At 37.6% G+C, this 22322-nt stretch overlaps 1 protein-coding gene across 4 annotated transcripts in view; it reads right to left on the bottom strand.

The window, feature by feature from the left end:
* FHIP1A (FHF complex subunit HOOK interacting protein 1A) overlaps positions 1-22322 on the bottom strand; it is a 258783-nt gene that overhangs the window by 208777 nt on the left and 27684 nt on the right. For 3 of the 4 annotated variants that reach the window (XM_034959259.3, XM_055111917.2, XM_055111918.2), the window contains one exon: positions 5050-5157. The gene's annotated coding sequence lies outside the window, so the exon portion shown is untranslated. Of the gene's footprint in view, positions 1-5049; positions 5389-22322 lie in introns of those variants that run through there. The other variant, XM_063603589.1, reaches the window with a different exon arrangement.

Genomic DNA, 22322 nt, shown 5'->3' with positions numbered 1-22322 from the left:
CCTTAATAAATAGTTGTTGTTTTTGGTAGCTCTACAACAAGGGTATTAACACTTAAAGCCATTCTAGCTTCAGCCACTGTTCTGGTTTCTTGTTTCTGTCGCAAACCAACACTGAAGATAAATAACAAAGATTAATGCAGTACTACCTTGAAGAAGCAATTAAAAAGAGGCTGAAAAGCAGCAACCAAACCCCAAACCATTTGCTCTTCCACAATAGGAAGCTGAAGATAATCTCGTTTGCTAAACATAAATCACTTGAGATCTGGCCAAATTCTTAAATGATATTACAGATGGAAACGCTGCAAAGTCAGGTGCTGCTTACATAAGTATTTACTTCCAAGTTGGAAAACAAACTAGACCCGTTTTTCTTGTTCCTTTTAGGAAAGTGATCATTTTAAACCAACGAAACAGTTAACAGAAGGGATTCCCTAGACCCACTCTTGCTGGACTTTTGGTCCCACCCGTACTCACTTTGAGACGTATTAGGTTTCTTGAAACTAAATTTGCTTCCTTCTCCTTCAGTATCTATTTAAAAAGTCTTTAGGCAGCAGAAAGTAAACTCCATCAATCAATCTTACCTTCTTATATATTTTTGTAGTATATTCACTTTTTTTCAGGAACAAAAGATATACTCCTGTAATACTTTTTGTGCACGTGTGTGTATATATATACTTTTAAAAAAAATTCTCTTTAGGGCTCTGTGAGGTTTACGCAAGCAGCCCTCTCACAGAGGCCGCTGTGTTTCCCAGGGTTTATGTTCACATGCAGCTGGTTATACGAACAGATTGGCTTTACTTTTCATTTCCTTGTGTTAAAGTCACTTAGAGAAGGTTTGAGAACTACAAGGTATAACAAGTCACTTGTTCGTTTAAAGGTGCTATGTTAACAGCAAATATTTTGGTGGTGCTGGTTGGTTCAATAACCAAAAGTTTGTGAGGATACTTTCTCTATGACCCTTTTTCTGCTAAATATTACAGGAAATGCCAGTGATCCTGATAGAGATCCACTATGCCCAAGAAAAGCGACTCTGTGGTGTGTGAGTAGGAGCCGACTAAGATAAGCCAAACAAAAGACAGTCCCTTGCGCCCAGACTAAAACCTCATTCAGTTTTAAAGTGTACTGCAACAAGAAGCCCTGGATTAAATGTCAACCCCATACATTTTAGTTATTTATTCTACAGTTCTAGATATTCCCAAATACACAGTTAAGGACAGCCAGGGTACAAAATATTCCGGTAGACCTTACTCAAATCTGCCAAAACCTACATTAAAAGCTCCTACTAAACTTCCATTTAGTCTGATTTTCCCCTCCTATATGCTGCACAGACACCCCCACCCCCAAACCCACACACATCTTCTGCACCTCACAGGAACTATTACTTTCTTTACCCTCTACCAAAGAAATCACTTCCCAAAGTACCTGGTGAAGACTTTCCTAGAGCCTGTTCACACCACAGCAGACCTGGCTAGGCTGTTTCCTCCTCCTTATAGGACCAAGAACACTGCCCCTTTTTCCAGGCCTGGCTTCTTCCCCCAAGGCCACAAAACTGGTTGGTGCCAACACTCTGAGTAGCTTAACCACTGACTATTTTCTTCCAAGTGCAATTCAAAGTTCTGTGGCCTAAAAGCAAAACACATCACAGAGCTCATGATTCTGAGTTAGACAAACCTGGCTTTCACTCTGCTACTTATGATCTCTGCGACATGGGCAAAGAACCTCTCTAAGCCTCAGTTTCATCTCTAAGGTGGGGATAATAATAACATTTACCTTTACTGTGAAGACAGAATAAGATAGCACATGTGCCTGGCACATAGTAAGTGCTCAATAAATGTTAGCTATTTTTACAATCATTATCATTACATGACTACTCTACTACCATTACTACTACAGGGACCATAAACTGGTAGGCTTCAAGCCAAATCTGGATTTCCTGTTTGGCCATCAAAATATATTTCTGTTTTTGTTTTATTTTAATTACCTTTGGAGACAGAAGTATTTTCCAGTCTGTCATAGTTCTTACCATTCCTCCCTAGAAACTTACATTCATATTATACTACCTGCCTGGCCTCTGAGTTTGTGATCCCCACCCCTCCAAAAAAGGTCTCAGAGATACCTAAAAAAGGGGCGGAAGGGGAGTTAAATCAAAGACATTATAGAACTAGGGCAGCCAGACAGTATACTAAAAAACACCTTTTTAAAAAACACAGAAAGGAGCCACTAATTTCCAAAAAGGTTAAGATTTCTCAATCAGTCAAAAGACATATATGTGACAGGTGGAGGGAAAAGGAATAAACTCTACTTTGCAGTTTTACAGTCAGTAATAAGTTCTGGAACATGGAGAATTTGTGAGGTTCTTCTAAAACACAAAACCCCTCTCTCCCTTTCCTGGTAGGGCACAAAACGGATAGACCAAATAGAATAATTTCAGATTCAGAAAGCACACTTCCAGGGCCAGGGCTCTTCCCTACATGCAGAAGGCCACTGCTCAGGCAATTTCCTGTTCCAAATGCACCTGTCAGTGGTCAAGGGCTTAAATTCACCTAATAGCTTCACACATATCAGAAACTTTAAGTTGTCTGACATTTCATATTTTTCTATTCTTACTTAGCCCACACAGGTTTTCCATTAATGATAAAAGGACATAACTAATAATTCAGAAACACATACCTTCTTAACATACATCATTTATGGGGGAAAAAACTGTTAAAATTACCAAAAAAGCCCCACTATAAGACCATAAAGATATTTACCTATTACAGAGATTTATTGATATGAGAAAACTAAACAACTATAACTCTCTAATTTATTAGAAAATCTCCTTCTGTCATTCCCAGAAGTCTATCCATTGAAAAGATTCTCTTTAAAATAATGTCATTAGCTTTCAAATACTCTAAAATAATCACAATAATACTGTAAAATAAAAACAAATAGGTTTTTTTCAAGCTATACAAAAATTTTTTGAAATAACTGCAAAGTAAAAGGTAGACAGGGCCAAAATTATTGTCACAATAACCAATACAACAATCTCATATGAATCCAACTCATAATTTTTATGGAATCTGTTTACCCTCTGCTCTGGGAATCCAATGTAAATGCAATCAAAATCATTTACATTGGAAAAAAAGTAAGGGCATAACAATAGTTATTTCTAAGTGGCCAGATTATAGATGATTTATTTTTCTTTTGTGTGTTATGTGTATGTTTTCTAAGTCTTCTGCTCTATAAAAGTTATACTTTCATTATGAGATTTTAAATGTTTATATATTTTAACAATACTGTATGTAACCATGATTGGTGGATCAGGGTACATTTCCAAAGTGCCCTTAAGAAGTCCCATAAGGAGTCAGAAGTAAATGTGCAGAAAGTAGCTCTCTACCTGATTTTCCTCATTTGCTTTCCCTTCATTTCATCTTCCGAGAGGTTTAATGCCCAACTCTCCTCACTTGAGTTCCACAGCACTCCAGCTCTGTACCACACAATGAAATCCTTAGTCCTTTCCACCACCAGCTGGCCCTGTCTTTTACTTTGCATTTATTTTGAAAAAATTTTGTAAACCTTGAAAAAAGCCCATTTGTTTTCATTTTAGAGTACTGAAAGCTGATGTTATTTTAAAAAGAAACTTTTCAATGGATAGACTTTTGGGAATGACAGAAGGTGATGGAGATTTTCTAATAAATTAGAGAGTTATGGTTGTTTAATTTTATCATGTCAATAAATCTCTGTAATAGGTAAATATCTTTACAGTCCTACAGTGGGTTTTTTTTTGGTGCCTTAACGGCTTTTTTTTCCATAGATGATGTATGTTAAGAAGGTATGTGTTTCTGAATTATCAGTTACGTCCTTTTATCACTAATGGAAAACCTGTGTGGGCAAAGTTAGAACAGGAAAATATTAAATTTTTCTATTCTGTTCTCTAGGGCTCAGTGCTTCCATCTAATATTCCAGACTGCTTTCAACAGGAACTGTGTTTTATATGTTTTATATACTTCCACAGAGTTTAATGTAGCTCTCAACAAACAGCAGACTCCTGGTATCTATTTGTTAAACATAAATGAAACAACTAATCAATCAATTAATTAACAGTAAAGTAAACCCAGCTCTCTGCCTCTTTGCCTTTAGAAGCAGTGCTGTATTCTGTGTAATAACAAAGACTGAAATGTGGTCCCACTGACCAAGATCAGGACCACTGATGGAAGGCTTTCAGAAAATACCCACAGCACTGAAGGAAGAAGTGGCATCTCCCTGAACCAGCTCTGAACTTCCAAAATATGAGGAAAAGACCTGGGGGGGGGCCACACCTCAAGAAAGTAATGAAATTGACTCCTAGTCCTTCCATGGTTCCTTTGGAAAGGCATGCAGTGCTAGCTCTAAACTCCTAATCCAGCCTCACTATTACAAAGAGAATTAAACCAGCAAACAGTAGGAGGCAGGAGTAGCTGATCCCTGCTGAGGGATGACCTGCCCTCCTTTAATGACAGCAGTGGTTATCTCAGTTTACAAAGCCTATAAAGCATTGGCAAGGTTTTTAGAGTTCTTACACAAGGTGCTATTATTACAGTGACACTGAAGACTGGCTAACGATAGAGGAAACATCTTTATATTCTTTGGCTTTGATAGCTTTAATTATATTTTCTGTGAATTCTCAAACCAGTAAGTGTACAAACTGCATGAAGAAAAATATAACTTGTGTGTGTAAAATTAATTTTACTAAGCCTCATGATGCTACTGTTGGTCCTTAACATTGTGAACTTGTAATTGTTAAACTAAGCAGCTTCAGAGTCAAATCATCATCTATACAAATCAGAGTTCAGAATGGCAAAATGTGGGGAAGGGTTCCTGGATTTGCCCTCCCAATAAGATCTGGTATCTCTGTTCCAAACCACAGTGAAGAATGATTTTTGTTTTGCCAGCGTAAGCCACCAAGAATTGCAACTGGGTTATGGGGAAATCCACATAAGGGGCCAAGGAAAATTAACATTAAGCCACATAATCTTTTCCATTTTCACACACAAGCTAAAAGTTAAGGAACATATTTATAAATATTCCTACCTCAACTTCTTTGACGCTAACCTTCCAGGCAGTTATAACGAAACATTCATAGTCAAACATTGAGTTCTCACGATTTCAAAAATGTCCTTCAACACCCAAGTGTATCACCTGGAAAAAAAAAAAAAAAGTCCTTCAGAAAAACACCTGTGCATCTCCCAGACCTTTTGTGTTTTACTATAATCTCTGCTTCAGATTTCTAAGGCCTAATTTGCCTCAACCTTGCTCTGTTTTCTTCTTTGGACTGGAAGTTTTAGGGACATGCGTGTTTTAAACAAACACAGCTATAAACACTTAGGAATATAAAAATTTTACATTGAGGGAAAAAGGTAACAAACTTACTAGCCTCTTTAGTTCTGCAAAAGAGCTATTTCAGAGGCTCTGTAGTGGAAAATGCCTGCATTTTGGCATAGCTTGTTCTGTGTCATACAAGCAGACCCAAAGTTACCTATAGGAACAGTCTTTGGCCCAAACAGGGAGGAAAAGAAATGGCTGCCTGTCTTTCACACCAATAACTCCAATGGCTCTTGATGTGCCTCCAATGTGATATGCCTAAATCAATAGGTATATGAATGCCATATCACAACCCTTTAAGAATCAACTCTCTGTCTTAATCCAGTGATAATTAAAAACCCATATTTTAACACCACTTTTCCATAATAAAATCAAAAGGACATTGTATTATACCTGAAAGCTGTGATGCCCAGTAATATCACTTCTAGGAAATGTATATTATGTACATTCCTATGGGAAAAAATTATGTAAAAAATGTTTATTCATCACAGCATTACCTGTAATAACGAATATTTGGTTTTTAAAAAGTGTCCCATAAGGAAGTGGCTAAATATATTATTATATATTCATAGGATGAAATACTATGAAAAATTATAAATCATGGTGTTTTTGTTTTGTTTTGTTTTTGTTTTTGTTTTTGTTTTTGTTTTTGAGATGGAGTTTCGCTCTTGTTGCCCTGGCTAGAGTGCAATGGTGCTATCTCGGCTCACCGCAACCTCCGCCTCCCAGTTCAAAAACCGCAACCTCCGCCTCCCAGTTCAAGCGATTCTCCTGCCTCAGCCTCCCCAGTAGCTGGGATTACAGGTATGCGCCACCACGCATTTGTATTTTTAATACAGACGGGGTTTCTCCATGTTGGTCGAGCTGGTCTCGAACTCCCAACCTCAGGTGATCCGAAATCAGGTTTTTAGAATAAGAATAATATCAACTCAGCATTTATAATATCTCATGCCTGTTCTGAATACTTTACACACATTAATAAGTTTGTTGTATGTGTTACATGAATTTAATGCATACAATAAACTTGACCGGTGAGTATATTATCATTATCTCCATTATTATCCCTATTGTAGATGACAAAATAAGGCACTGAGAGGTTAAATGACTTGTCCAAGATTGCATAGCTAAGTGGCAAACCTTGTAGAATATTTAATGGTATGGAAAAATGCTTATATCATAATAGCAAATGAAAAATTAAAACTATGGGCCAGGTGCAGTGGCTCATGCCTGTAATCCCAGCATTTTGGGAGGCCAAGGCGGGCGGATCACTTGAGGTCAGGAGATTGAGATCAGCCTGGCCAACATGGTGAAACACTATCTCTACTAAAAATACAAAAATTAGCCAGGCATGGTGGAAGGCACCTGTAATCCAGCTACTCGGGAGGCTGAGACAAGAGAATCGCTTGAACCCAGGAGGTGGAGGTTGCAGTGAGCCGAGATCACGCCACTGTACTCCAGCCTGGGCAACAGAGCAAGACTCCATCTCAAAAAAAAAAAAAAAACTATGTCCAGTATAGGCCTAATTTTATAAAATATCAATGTATGTTTGTGTGTGTGTGTGTGTGTGTGTGTGTGTGTGTGTGTGTATATATATATATGTTTCAATGTCTGCAGACATAGGAAAAGGTAAATACTAGAAATAAATATGCCAAAATTTAATGGTGGCTATCTCTAGATGATGGCATTACAGTGTTTAATATATACTTTCTCTATATCCAAGATGTCCTAGAATATAAATGTATCTTTTTTTTTTTTTGAGACAGAGTCTCATTCCATCACCCAGGCTGGAGTACAGTGGCGCCAATCTCTGCTCACTGCAACCTCTGCCTACTGGGTTCAAGCAATTCTCATGCCTCATTTTCCCAAGTAGCTGGGACTACAGGCATGAATCACCACACCCAGCTAGTTTATATATACATCTATATACATATATAGACAGATACAGATATGGATATTTATTTATTTATTTTAGTAGAGACAGGGTTTCACCATCTTGGCCAGGCTGCTCTCATACTTTTGGCCTCAACTGATCCGCCCACCTCAGCCTCCCAAAGTGCTGGAATTACAGGTGTGAACCACCACGCCAGCCTGATGTATCACTTTTATAACCAGAAAAATTTACATTTAAAAAACTAAATGCTTAAACTCTGGAGGTAAAGTGTTCATATCTCCTTTCACTAAGGTGTCCATATTTTCCAAGCACGGACATTTTTATCTGCCAGAATACAGAGCGCTAAAAACCAGAGCATTTTTCAAATGAGCATTGACAGAAGGTAACATCTTCAAGTTTTACATTCGATAAAATCTCCTTTGAGAACCATGTTAATGAGTCTAATCTACTGATTTTCACAAAGCTTACTAATAACAGAATCCTTGTTGAGGTTTAACTTGAAAAATACATCTAATTGTAGCCAGGCGTGGTGGCTCACGCCTGTAATTCTAACACTTTGGGAGGCCAAGGCAAGAGGATCGCTTGAGCTCCAGAGTTTAAGACCAACCTAGGCAGCGTAAGGAGACCATATCTCTACAAAAAAATTTTAAAAATTAGCTGAGCATGGTGGTGTGTGTGTGGTCCCAGCTACTTGGAAGGCTGAGATGGGAAGATCTCTTGGGCCCAGGAGGTCAAGGCTGTAATGAGCCGTGAGAGTGCCATGGCACTTCAGCCTGGGCAACAGATAGAGCAAAACCCTGTTTCAAAAAAAAAAAAGAAAGAAAGAAAAAAAAGAAAGAAAAAGAAAAAAGAAAAACACATGCAACTGAAAAAAAGCACTTTATTATAAAAATGTCATCAAATACTATTTGAAAAAAATTTACTGGAAATAGAGCTTTAAATTCATGTGTCCCCTGCTAATTTCAGAAAATAATCATTCAACCGTGGGTTGGTCAAAGGATCAGTAGGAAGAAATTGACCTCTTATCATCTACTTCCGTAGTTCTTGGTGTGCTTTCATAGTTCAATACACAAAGATATGGGGGAACTAGAACATTTTAGAAAGAAGGAATAGCACAGCAAAGACCTAAAGGCCAGGAAGCACAGATAATTCATTAGATTCTATCTTTCATGTAGAACTGTATTTAAAATGTCTCAGCATTCCTTATACCAAAATGAACTCCTGCTTGCTCAAGATTTGAGTGTTAAAATAAAAGGAATTATAAAAACATTAGAAAACATAGATGACCCAATCACCAGGAACCATAAAAGGCTAATGCATTTGACTAAGTAAAAATGTAAAGCAAAAATAAATAAAGTTGAAAGGTAACCTGGGAAAAATATCTATAGTACATAATTAAAGTTTTATTAACCTAAAAAGAGCATTTAAAAATCAATAAGAAAAAGATGAAAACCCCCAAAAACTATAGGCAAAGGGTACAAATACAGAAAAAGAAAGACAAACAGCCAATAGTTATATAAAAAGACACTGAGTCTCATTCTCAATTTAAAGTAATGAAGATTGGCCAGGCGCAGTGGCTCACATCTGTAATCCCAACACTCTGGGAGGCCTAGCAGGGTGGATCACTTGAGGCCAGGAGTTAGAGACCAGCCTAGCCAACATGATGAAACACGATCTCTATTAAAAATACAAAAATTAGCCAAGCATGGTGGCACACACTTGTAATCCCAACTACTTGGGAGGCTGAGGTGGGAGGATCACTTGAACCCGGGAGTCAGAAGTTGCAGTGAGCTGAGATTGCACCACTGCACTCCAGCCTGGGGGACAGAGCGAAACTCTGTCTCAAAAAAAAAAAGACGAGATAAAGAAAGAATATTAACAAAGATCAAAACACCACTGAAACATTTGTCATTCATATGTACAAATATTAAAATTTGTTGAAGGTGTGCGTAAACAGAAAAATCTTAAAGACATTTGTTGCAACAATTTTGGAGGGCAAATTGGCCTATCAGAGTATTGGCCTAACAGTGGTATTACTCAGCAATATCACTGATAGTAATTTACCCTATATATACAGTCGTGTAAGCATACCAAGATATACAGACAAGAATGTTCACTGCAGCATGGTTTACAGAAGTCAAATAAACAAATACACAATCCAAATTTACATTAGAAGAGGATAGATTAAATAAATAACGGTATATCCATAAACTAGAACACAATTCACCCCTTAAAAAGTATATGTCTATACTTCTTAGCCTATAGTGTATATGTGCTAAGAAAAAATATCCAAAAGATATTATTAAATGGAAACAGCTTTACAGTATGATCTTATTTGAGTGAAATGAAACAGTATAAATAAGAATGTATAAAAAAATCTATTAGGCTGAGGCTAGACATTTCAGTTTTACTTTTTATTTTATACATTTCTTTACGTTTGACCTTTTTGCAATGTATAAGCATTGCTTTTATTAAAATAAGTTTTTTCAAATAATACTTCTTGGATTCCATATCACCAGTCAACAAACTTAAACATTTTAAACTTTTATGAAATGTGTGCTCATGACAATCCCTGTCAACACCATCAAAGTACATCTTACTTGTAAAATTTTAATTTTGAGGGAATTTTTGAGTAAAGATGTCAAGGTACTCAATATTTAAGGCTGATAAAACTTAAGATTTCTAAACTCAGAGAAAAAAAGGAACATGCAAATCTATTATTTAAAAAATCATCACAGAAAAACTCAAGTTTAAAAAAAATACATTGTAAACCTTCACAGACTGTCATTTCATCAAAAGCAAAATACGAGTTTGTGGCATTATTTAACACCATCCCAACACACCCCAGGACACATGCTGCCTCTAGAGGTAAGAATGATTAGAAGCAGAAACTTTGTATAGACAGACAAGTATTAAGATGCCACTTCCTTGGGGAAAGGATGGGAGAGGGGAGGATGGGGAAAAGTTGGTAGAGGGGAAAAAGGTTACAGTTAGACAGGAGGAATAAGTTCTGTGTTCTATTGCACAGTGGGGTGACTATGGTTAACAGTAAGGTATTTCATATTACAAAATAGTTAGGAGAGAGGTTTTTGAATGTTCTCACCACAAAGAAATGATAAATGCATGAGGTGATGAATATGCTAACTACCCTAATTTGAACATTATACAATGTATACATGTATTGAAATATCAAGTTGTACCCCATATATATGTATAATTATAATGTGTCAATTTAAAAAAATTTTAATTTTAAGATGCCACCTCCAACACTCACTAACTTGCTTAATTCTGAGCAAGCTACTTCACTTCTCCATACCTCAGTTTCCTCATGTGTAACTGAGGTTACAAATAATGCCTGCCTCAAAGGATTGTAGTGAAAATAAAATAACATATAAAATATGCTCAATACTATACCAGGCACAAAATAAGCATATCATGTATTCATTCATTCAGTTAGTTATGCAATCATTATTTTTGAGCTTACTATGTATCAGGCATCATACTAGAATGCTATGGAGATACTAAAAAAACCATCATCATCCCTGCTCAAGTTTACAGTCTAGTTGAAAAGGTAGACACTAAAAACATACAAAATGTATCATTAGAAACTGTGGTAAATGTTATGAAAGAATATAATTGGGCGCCATGAGACAGACTAACCAGAAAGACCTAACTAAAAATCCAAGAAACTGGAACTCCTGTGCACTGTTGAAAGGAATGTAAAATAGTACAGCCGGTAAGGAAAACAGTATGGCAGTTCCTCAAAAAAATTAAAGATAGAACTTCCATATGATCCAGCAATTCTAAACTCCTGGGTATTAAATAGATACCCAAAAGAAGTGAAAGTGGGGACTCATAAAGATATTTGTGCACCCATGTTCATAGCATTCACAACACCCAAAAACTAGAAGAAACCCAAGTGCCCATCGATAGATGATAAACAAAATATGGAATATACACATACACTGGAGTATTCAGCATCAAGAAGGAAGAAAATTCTGACACATGTTAAACCATGGATGACCTTTGAGGATGTTATGCTAAGTGAAATAAGCCAGTCACAAAAGGACAAATACTGTATGATTCTAGTCTAGAGGTACCTAGAGTAGTCTAATTCATGGAGAAGTAGAATTGTGGTTGCCAGGAGCTGGAGGCCAAGGGGGATAATGGGGAATTACTGTTTAATGGGTAGAGTTTCAGATTAGCAAGATGAAAACAGTTCTGGAGATGGATGGTGGTAATGGTTGTACAACAATGTGAACCTACTTTATGCGACTGAACTGTATGCTTAAAAACTGTTAAAATGCTCATTTGTGTTATGTATTATATTAGTTTCTCAGGCTGCCGTAACAGAAAAACATAGACTGGGTGGCTTAAATAACATAAATTTATTTTCTCAAAATTCTGGAGGCTAGGTCAGGTGCAGAGGTTCACACCTGTAATCCCAGCAGTTTCGGAGGCTAAGACGGGAGGGTCACTTGAGGCCAGGAGCTCAAGAGCAGCCTGGCCAACATGGTGAAATGCCATCTCTACCAAAAAAAAAAAAAAACCAAAAAAATTAGCCAGGTGTGTTGGTGTACACCTGTAGTCCCAGCTACTCCAGAGGCTGAGGCATAAGAATTGCTTGAACCTGGGAGGTGGAGGTTGCAGTGAGCTGAGATTGTGCCATTGCACTCCAGCCTGGGCTACAGAGCAAGACTCTGTCTCAAAAACAAACAAACAAAATTCTGGAAGCTAGAAGTCCAAGATCGAGGTGCAGGCAAGGTTGGTTTCTCCTGAGGTTTCTCTCCTTGGCTTGCAGATGGCTGTCTTCTCATTATAACTTCACATGGTCTTCCTTTGTACCTGTCTGTGTCTGTATTTCCTCTTCTTATAAGGATACCAGTTGTATCAAATGAAGGGCCACCCTCATGACCTCCTTTTAACTTAATTACCTCTTTAAATAACCCCCATTTTCAAATACAATCACATTCTGAGGTATTGGGGGTTAGGCCTTCAACATATGAATTTTGAGTGGGCACAATTCAGCCCATAAAATGTATATTTCACTACAATTTTTAAAAAATAAACAGTATAAATGATAGTGGGCAGAGGGTGAAGATCAACATATGGGAAGGTTCTAAGTCAGGAAAAGTATGGTGATTCGAGGAAATGAAAGAAGACCTGTGTGGCTGCAGCACAGGGGAAGTGATAGCTAATACTTCGAGCAGAAGTGAAATGAAAATGCATTCCTTGAAAAACATTCCAAATGTTTACAAAAACTCTAAGAACACATAAGCCTTCCAAAAAGAACAGTCATGAGAAGGACCAAGCAGCTATGTAAAAGACATATTGCTAGTTACCATACATCAATACCTTGAATTAACATTTGGAAGACCTCTCTGCATTCAAAAACAGACAAACTATTTCAGAGTTCATTTTCACACTTTTGTTACAGTCCTAAGAAGTCTTCCAAAGAGTATCTTTTAAAATAAATTACTAATGTGGTGAAATACGCAAAGATTTGCCATTTTAGCCATTTTATTAAGTTTTTACCCATAGAAATATCACCACTTAACAGAAAATATCCCTTAAGTTAACTTCAGGGTAAATCATTAAATGGAAAAAAGAATGGTTACTAATTAATGTTATAATTTTATTAAAGCCAACTTACTTTTCCATTAAATTTCATAAATGTGTTAACTACAGAATCAAGAAAAACACTACAGCTCTCATATTATAAGTCTGGATCAGCATTCACAACCCATCTCCTCAAGTGCTGGCCAGCCTGTGGACTGATACCTCCAAAACAGCTATCTATCAGCAGAGCCAGCCTCACAAGCGCCAAGCACCACAAGTATCTTAAGCGTCATACACCAACTTTAATAGTGTGCACTCTAAGGAAAACATTCTGAGTTATTGAATACAAGGATACATTCTCAATCACAATGTTTCACAACAGAGGTAAGAGATTAGGAAGGTGAAGGAAAAAAAGACTCTAAACTTTTTAAAGCACCGAAACTTCCCAATTTTGTCAAAGATTAAACCACAACCAAAAAAAAAAAAAAAAAAGAAAAAGAACAACACATTCATATTTACAGAAAACTGACTACTGGATATAAGCACTGCCTTTTTCTCCTGGTAAAATGAATCCTGCAAAAAAAAAAAAAGGAAAAGGAAAGGGAAAAGGAAAGGAAAGGAAAGGAAAGGAAGAAAGAAATCCCATGACATTATGTGTGTATATGTACAGTATATCCAGAATATATAAGGCACATCCACCAATCTAAAAGAGGAACTAATTGGAAAGATATGGCAAAAATTTATAGAAGAGAAAGCATGAAAGGTTAATAGCCATATGAAAATAAATCCTTAAAAATGAAAGTTAAGGCCACAATAAGGTAAATTTTAGTACACATATATCACATCTCGATTTTAAAAACACGCAGTAAGAAATGATTCCACATCCACAGGCAAAAGATTTAAGAAGTCTGATCATACCATGTGTTGTCCAAGATGGGGAGCCACAGACAATTTCATACACTGATATACTGTATCCTGGTACAACCACTCAGGCAAGCAGTTGTCATCACCTAGTAAAACTAAACACACATATACTCTAGGAAGCAGCAATTCCACTCCTAGGTTTATATCCTAGAGAAACTCTTGCACATGTGCAACAGCGCTACCTTCATAGCAATCTTTCTCATGATTATATGATTACACAAACACAAATGTTCACCAGCAGTAGAAAGTGTGATACTGCAATATAATAACATATCGTATGAAATATATATATATATATATTTTTTTTAAGAGATGAGGTCTCTCAGGCTGGCGTGCAGAGGTGTGATCATAGGTCACTGCAGCCTCAAACTCCTAGATTCAAGCAATCCTCCTGCCTTAGCCTCCTGAATAGCTGGAACTAAAGGTGCTCATGTATTTCATAATGTAGAAGACCTATATATATATTTAGCCTTTGTCCCCTAATTCCTGGCACAGGGTTCCTAAAGCCCTTAAAATTTCCTGGGTGATGGGATAAGAGGGATGTCTTTTATTATTCATAATAAGCCCTTTTCAAACACACCTGAATTTATGTTAATGAGGTGACTCCTGGAGGATAGGGGCTGGTTGTCATCAGAATCAATCATTTAATTAAAGGGTTGGAATTTTCATCCCCACTCCTCCACCCCCCCACTCCACCTTGCTGGGGCTACAAATAGAGTTCAATCACCAATGGCCAATGATTTAATCAATCATGCCTACTACATAAATGGAACCTTCATAAAATCCCTAAACTGCGGGGTTCAGAGAGCTTCCTGGTTGATGTACAAGAACATGTTCATATGCTGAGAGAGTGGCATATCCCAAACTCCACCAAGACTGAGGTTCCTATGCTGGGACCCTTCTAGACCTCACCCTATTTATCTCTTCACTTGGTTGTTCATTTGTATCCTTTAATATATACTTTGTAGTAAATTAGTAACAGTAAGTAAACTTTCCTTGGGTTCTACAAGCCTTTGTAGCAAATTATCAAACCTGAGGAAGGGGGTCATGAAAACCTCCAATTTGTAGCCAAGTCAGATAGAAGTTGTAGGAAACCTAGGGACCCCCTACTTTTTGTGGCATCTGAGGTAGGGGGCAATCTTGGACTGAGCCCTTAATGTGTGGGCTCTCTAACTCCAGGCAGTTAGTGTCAGAATTAAATTGGAGGATAAGTAGTCAATGTCTGCCAAGAATTAAAGAATTGGTTGGTGTGAGAAATACCCACACACATTTTGTATCAGAAGTGTTCTATGAGTATAGAGTAAAAAATTGTAATCCTCTTTTAAAAAGATAATTAAATTGTAGTATATCTTACAATGCAGTGCTACACTGTAGTAAAAATAACTAAAATATGGCTTCATGAATAAACATGGATAAATCTCAAAAACATAAGCTTGCGTAAAAGAGCAAGGTACAGAAGTGTACATGTTATGGAATTCCATTTGTAGAAAGAACAAAAGCAGCTAAAATTAAATAATATATTGTCTAGAGATAAATATATAAAAGACAAATGAATTTTTTTAAAAAGCAAATGAGTGACTAAGAAATGAAGGATAACGGTCACCATAGGAGAAACGTGGGGAGTGGGTGGGGGACAAAAGGGATACAATGAAGGGAGGACAAACGGGTTTCTAAGGTACTGTTCATATGACATTCAATTTCTTAAGCTATATAGTAGGTATCAATGTTCATTTTATTAATTTTCTTTAAATTATACATGTACTTACGTATATTCTTTTATATGTATATGTCTCATTTTAAAAAGCAAAATAAAAGCCAAGACTCAAATGTTATTTTTTAAAAGAACAACCTGATGTGGCTTCCATTTCAAGATGCCTGACCGCCTGCATGTCCCTCCTGAGTCCCTAATGCAGGGAGAAACATCAAAGAACAAAATGGGAGAATTCCATACTATTGAAAAGAGCTCATTGGAAGGAAACTTTAAATGGGTAAGAGATTTCAACAAATTCCTGGAACACAGGGTAAGGAGTATGCGCTCACAGACGAAACGGGGGAAAGCTGCTCTCCAAGGCCACCAAGGAGGCAATCTGCTCAATAGAGCCTGGGGAGGCTCTGGGCTCAGAGTCAACAGGTATCACAGAGTGGGGAGAGGATCTGCAGCAGGAAATAGGGGGTGAAGTGATGACAGTTAGCACTCCCATCTCTCCCTCTGCCTCTAGCACAGCCTTCACGCAGCCTGGCCAAGTGTATTGACAGACAACACATCTCAGGGTTCATTTCTAAAGAAACTGAACCAACTGTGGCAGCAGGGAGTAAGAGATGGCTTGTGAAGGCTTCTGATGCGAATTCTGATACCTCAGAGTAAATACTTCCTCACGGCATTTTGGGGGTGAAGAAAAGCTGGCCAGCAGACAACCCAGTACTAAACACACACACACACACACACACCACACACACACACAGAGTGCTTCATTTAGAATTCTCACTCAGGGAAGAGGGATAGCTGAGGAAAAAGAAGGAAAAAAAAAAAAAAAGCTCTACATACACATCTTTTTAAAAGAGCAGAGGAAACTTTCCCATCTTTCTTTCCTTATTATGAATAGGGAACCAAGTCTACAAGGAAAACCAGTAACATGAGGGGAAAACTGACCCTGAAAGCGAAGTGTTAATTTGGGAAACAAAAGAGTACTGTACTTCAAAGAGTGGCCAGGCATGCGTGGTAACTGAGGCTGAGGCGGGAGGATCCCTTAAATCCAGGAGTTCTATGATCACACCATTGCGATCCAGCCTGGGTGACAGAGCAAGATCAATCCTCAAAAAATGGTTGTAGTATCTTCTTGAATCTTTTTTTTCTTTAAGACAGTCTCGCTCTGTCACCCAGGCTGGAGTGTAGTGGTGTGATCATAGCTCACAGCAACCTCGAACTCCTGGGCTCAAGTGATCCTCCTATCTCAGCCTCCTGCATAGCTGGGACTACAGAAGCACACCACCACGCCCAACTGATTTGCTCCACCATACCTGACTAATTTTTATACCAATTTTTTGTAGAAACAGGGTCTCGCTATGTTATCTAGGCTGGTCTTAAACGCCTGGCCTCAAGCAGGAGCTGAACTTGAACTCCCACCTTGTCCTCCCAAAGTGCCAGCGCTATAGCCATGCACTGCACCCCACACCCAGTCAACTACAATCATTAAAGAATAAGACACAATGAAAATAAAGTGATTATAGAGAACAATAAAAAACTTTTAAATATTTCTGAAAATGTGATCGGCAAAATAGAAATTTAATAAAATTACCATAACAGTAAGGAAATCTCTCAAAGTATATAACAAAAAGACACAAGGATAGAACATATGGAAGAACAGATTAGAAACAAAGGACCAATGCAGGAGATGCAATATCCAACTAATAGCTTCCCAATTTGTACCATGTAAATCCTCCCCTACTCCAAACCCTGAAGAACACTGAACCCAGGGTAGCAACCTCATCCAGCAGGAATGACTCCACAGGCTAAATGAAGCCAATCAAATGGCATCTTTTGGGAATATGACTTATGAAAAATGCAGGGTCTAATACGGGCCTAAAACCAAAAGGTCATGTCAATGCTGGCATGTATAAATATGCTGACCCATGTGAGAGAAAAGAAAATAGAGAGCAGAGAAAGGAAGAACAAGAGAGGAGGCAATGACCATGATTCTTGACTTTCTATTTCCAGCCCATGCCACAGTCCCTCATGGGTCTACCAGTGCCATATAGATTAGCTGAGAGATTCTACATTTTTAAGGTTTGGGGGGTTTTTTTGTTGATTTTGTTTTAATTAATTTGAGTGGGCTTCTGTTCTTTGCAACCAACAAACTCTGACTAAAACAGCAGGTATCTATTGTCTGGAACTGCACAGTAACCAAGAGACACTGCATTATAACATGGGAACACCCTGCCTTCCCCTGCACCAATCAGCCACGCGGCACATAATCTTGGCTCCCACTGCCTGTCATTCTGTCAGCATTCTGCATAAATGTGAGCAGTGTGGTATTGTTGAACATTACTAAGATTATATGTGATCAAATGTTCCTAATAATTAAAATGTCAAAATCCAAGAGTAAACATATAGTGAATTCAATGAAACATTCAATGAAAACTTGAGATTATGGAACAATTACAAATAGGAGGCAAATGTTAACTTGCCTTACAATATGGAACAAGAGAACAAATCGTTCAAGATTTGGAAAGAAAATGAACAAATTAATGTCTTTTGTGTCCTCAGTTCTTTCATCAGCCTGAAAAATTAGAAAGCCACAAAAAATTTCTCTTTTGATGAGCTTAACAAAGCTGATTTACTTAAAAAGGGAATGGAAGGCCATTGTCTAGATTAATCTGCACAGAACAAGAAAAAATATTCTTTGAAGTTCAAGAAATGGAAGGAGGGTGTTTTTACATACATGGAAGTAACTTTCACACATCTCCTGGCTGGATAACCAGAATCAAACCACAACATGAGAATCTTAAGCCAATGTCTGAGACCCTGAAGAATGAATATTTTGAGCTTGAGCAGAGGAAAGAACAGCCAACATAAAGAGATAGAGTATGTACGTACACTTCTGTGATTAGCAACCATCTTTCCCAGACTCTGATCTCAGAGATCCATAAAATTACTTTTAAAAATATATAATATGTATGTACATATGTATACACACACACAATCAATTCAATTGCCAATGTTCTATTTTTGCAAGTAAAGATAATTCATTTGAAGCCATTACTATTACTAGGTATTAACACTATCATCCAGTTTTTTTTTAAAGGTCATCTTAATACAAAAAAAAAAAAGTAGAAAGGACTTGATCTCAGAATTTTCTAAACCCCTTGAAAACTTCATGACAGGCCAGTAAATGCACTTACTTTAAGTCAATTTTGTAACATGGTTTTGTGGGTTTTGCTTTAGCTAGGATTTGTGATTCATTCACGAATCCCTACCTCTATTATTCCACTAGCCTCTTTCCTCAAAAGGTTATCATAAGTGAGGAAAGCAGGAGATAAAGCAAATGAAATATTTAAGAATAATAGTGTTTGGGAGCCCAGAAACATGATAGGGGGGCTTCATGCAAGTGAGGGCTGAGAAGCTGGCATACTCAATTAGAAAAGTTGGATTTGAATGGGTGAAGAAAAACAGCCTAGTGAACAGAGGGGATTTAAAGCAGAAGCAGGACTGCATTCGGCGACACTAAGGAGGAGGCCTCAGCTGAGCAGATAACTGACAAGGGGCACTAGTGTGAGATGGAACTGGATGCCAAGCTGCAAAAACTGGGAATTTGCTTGGAAGCAATAAGGAATCTCCAATGGAACTAACATGACAGAGGAAGCATATCAGGCATACCCAACAGAAGCTATGATTTTGTAATAAATTTTGGTAACTTGAAGCAATTTCCTGGGCAGTTGGCCAGTTACCCCCAGTTCTCTGAGAAGATTCAGCCCCATCTACCTTGTGTGACACTGTACTGCTACTGTTTGTGTACCCAGGGCCATGATGGTGGTGACTAACCTAAATCCCCTTGAAAATCACTGAATTTTTCTGTTCTAGGTATGGCTGCCAACTTCTCTAGGAGTTTGCTCTTGACAACATGGAGGTAGTGTCACTGGTGGAGATAAGAAAAATCATGAAAGATAGTTGCTTCAGAAAAGAATTGGAGATGACTAGCTACTAGAAATTGTCCAGTAGACAATTGAAAATCTATTTATTTGTTCATCCAACAATATTTTTGAGCCCCTACTTGGCACCTACTATGTGTCAGGCACCTGAACAAAAAAGACAAAGACCCCTGCTTTCATGAAGCTTACTGACATGGTTTGGCTGTGTCCTCACCCAAATCTCATCTTGAATTGTAACACTCGTAATCCCCACATGTCATGAGAGGGACCCAGTGGGAGGTAATAGAATCATGGGGGGCAGTTCCCCCCCATTCTGTTCTCATGATAGTGAGTTCTCACAAGATCTCATGATTTTATAAGTGTCTGACACTTCCCCTGCTGGCACTCATTCTCTCTCCTGCTGCCCTGTGAATAGGTGTCTTCTGCCATGACTGTAAATTTCCTGAAACCTCCCCAGCCATGCAGAACTGTGAGTCAATTAAACCTCTTTTCTTTATAAATGACCCAGTCTTGGGTATTTCTTCATAGCAATGTGAGAACGGACTAATACACTTACATTCAACATGGAGATAGAGACAATAAACATAATAACTAAATACATTATACAGTATGTAAAAAGTGCTTTAGAAAAATACATAAAAGGAAGAACAAAGATTGCTAGTAATTTATAAGAAAACAACAACAAAAACTAAATGAAGCTAGGAGAAGTGATGAGTTCCCCAGAGAGTGGAGTGTTTGGTTAATGCCTTTTCCAGTTCTAAAATTCTAAAGGAATAACCCTAACATTCTTGCTTAAGCAGAAGGTAAGATCAAAGAGTCACAGAATTGTTGTGGCTTGAAAAGATATCAGAACTTGGAACTGTCATCTTACAGATGTCAACTTAGACCATCATGTTACAGAGGAGAAAATGTAGAACCACCAAATTTAAGAAACTTCATCTTAGAACAAAAGACAGCTGGGGCAGAAGGGGGAGTTCCAAAACTCTAGCTTTTCATTAACTTCTACTGAAAGCAGAAGCCCTTTCAGTTGCTTTGGAAGAGGCTCAAATCCTTCTAGGGGTAAGGCAATGAAAAAAAAAACTTTTTAAAATTATACAAATAAATGGCTTAAGCCACATAATAGCAATAATAAAAACAGCAAACACTTATATAGCACTTACTTTGTGTCAGACACTATTCTAAATACTTGTCATAAATAATAAACTCCTTTAGTCCCCACAACAACCCTTCCCCAAGGAAGACTCTGGAGTCAGTCCTTTTAATGCCAAGCCATCCTCTTTTAATTATTTATGCATAACTTCATATAGCACAATCTTTATTGTTAATTAGGAAACTAGGTTCTAGATTTTTCATCTGAGTCTACCAGAATTGAAACATATTTATATGTGGAAAATGCAACCGTTTAAGCTTCATTTGAAGAAAACATGCTTTAAAATAAAAGAAAACTTGAAACTATATAATATAATCAGTATTATGCTGAGTACACGGGTGTTTCATTAATTCAATAAAGGGTCCTTAAAGATATGTTTTCAACTACATACTACTTCAAAAGACACTTTCAAGACCCTAACGTAACCTTTCTTTTTTAAACAAAATTCCGGAGGCTGAGGTGGGAGTATCACTTGAGGACAGAAGCTCACGCCCAGTCTGAGCAACACAGCAAGACCCCATTCTCTACAAAGAATTTAAAAAATTAGCCAGGTGTGGTGGTGTGTACTTGTAATCACAGCTACTAGGGAGGCTGAGGTGGGAGGATCACTTGAGCCCAGAAATTGGAGGCTGCAATGAGCTATGATCATGCCACCGCACTCCAGCCTGGGTAACAGGGCCAGATTCTTGTCTATTAGGTTGGTGAAAAGTAATCACAATTTTTGCCTTTAAAAAAAAAAAAAAAAAAAGGCAAAAACCGCAATTACTTTTGCACCAATCTAATATAAATAAATAAATAATTCTGGTGAGGTAGATTTTTTTGTTTTGTTTTGTTTTTTTGTTTTTTAGTTAAATCCCATACTTTTGGTTTTCAGAGGGAAAGGGAGAGAGAAATACAATGAAAAGAATTAAATCCTTTTTCTGGTTAGTGTAGTGTGACAGGTGCCCCGCTAGGTTACTAGTATGTCCACTGCCTGAATCCTGCAGGCCAGGCAGTGAGCCAAGGCCATGGTGCCCGAACCAGAAACAGGTATTCCTGAGAACCCAAACATCTCAGAGAGTATCTAAGAACCTACCAAGGAAAATAGTCCCATTACACACACGTAGTAGGCAAAAAGCCAGAAAATTAGCTTAAAAGCACCTTAGAGATGGGAGGCAACACGGATCTCCAGGGCTGTTCTGCTGCCACCCAGGAGTGTCCCATATGTAAATCTTAATAAACACATCTACTAGCCAAGCTGGACTTGTCTGCATCATTCTTTGGTCTCTCAGCACTTTCCCAGTTTGGGGGGTTGGGGGGTGGGGACAATACAGTCCCAGGGTTTTCTCTTTACAGTTAATATTTTTCTAAGCATGTGATATTTAAGATTTTACTATTAGAATCATGACTTGAATAACATACAACACATACTGATAAAATATAACAACATATTTTTAAACTAAAAAAAGAAGTTTCCTTTTCTACACAACTGAACATAGATTTTGTGGAATGCATTATAAAAAGTTACCAACTATATGTCTAAAGTTGATGTGCCTTTAGTTAATGAGGTTCATCTTCATTTCAATAGGCTTTCTCAGTATTATTAGAAGGTTTGACTATGTGTCACATGCCATTAAGATTCACTCTATGGGTGTGTCCACCCATGGGTCTGTCCAGTTGTACTGGAATTTAATCACATGGAATAATAGTTGAATACATGGATCATCAGCTATGACATTTTATTACCATGTTAGAGGTAATGTAACCTGCTTTACACAGTAGGAATGGTCTATACTATTTATATGTGCAGACCTCAAAGCAACTTCGAAACCC

Source organism: Pan paniscus, chromosome 3 (genome assembly GCF_029289425.2).
Source record: "Pan paniscus chromosome 3, NHGRI_mPanPan1-v2.0_pri, whole genome shotgun sequence".
NCBI lineage: Eukaryota > Metazoa > Chordata > Mammalia > Primates > Hominidae > Pan > Pan paniscus.
The sequence above is the reverse complement of the archived record's forward strand: the minus strand, read 5'-3'. Positions and strand labels throughout refer to the sequence as shown.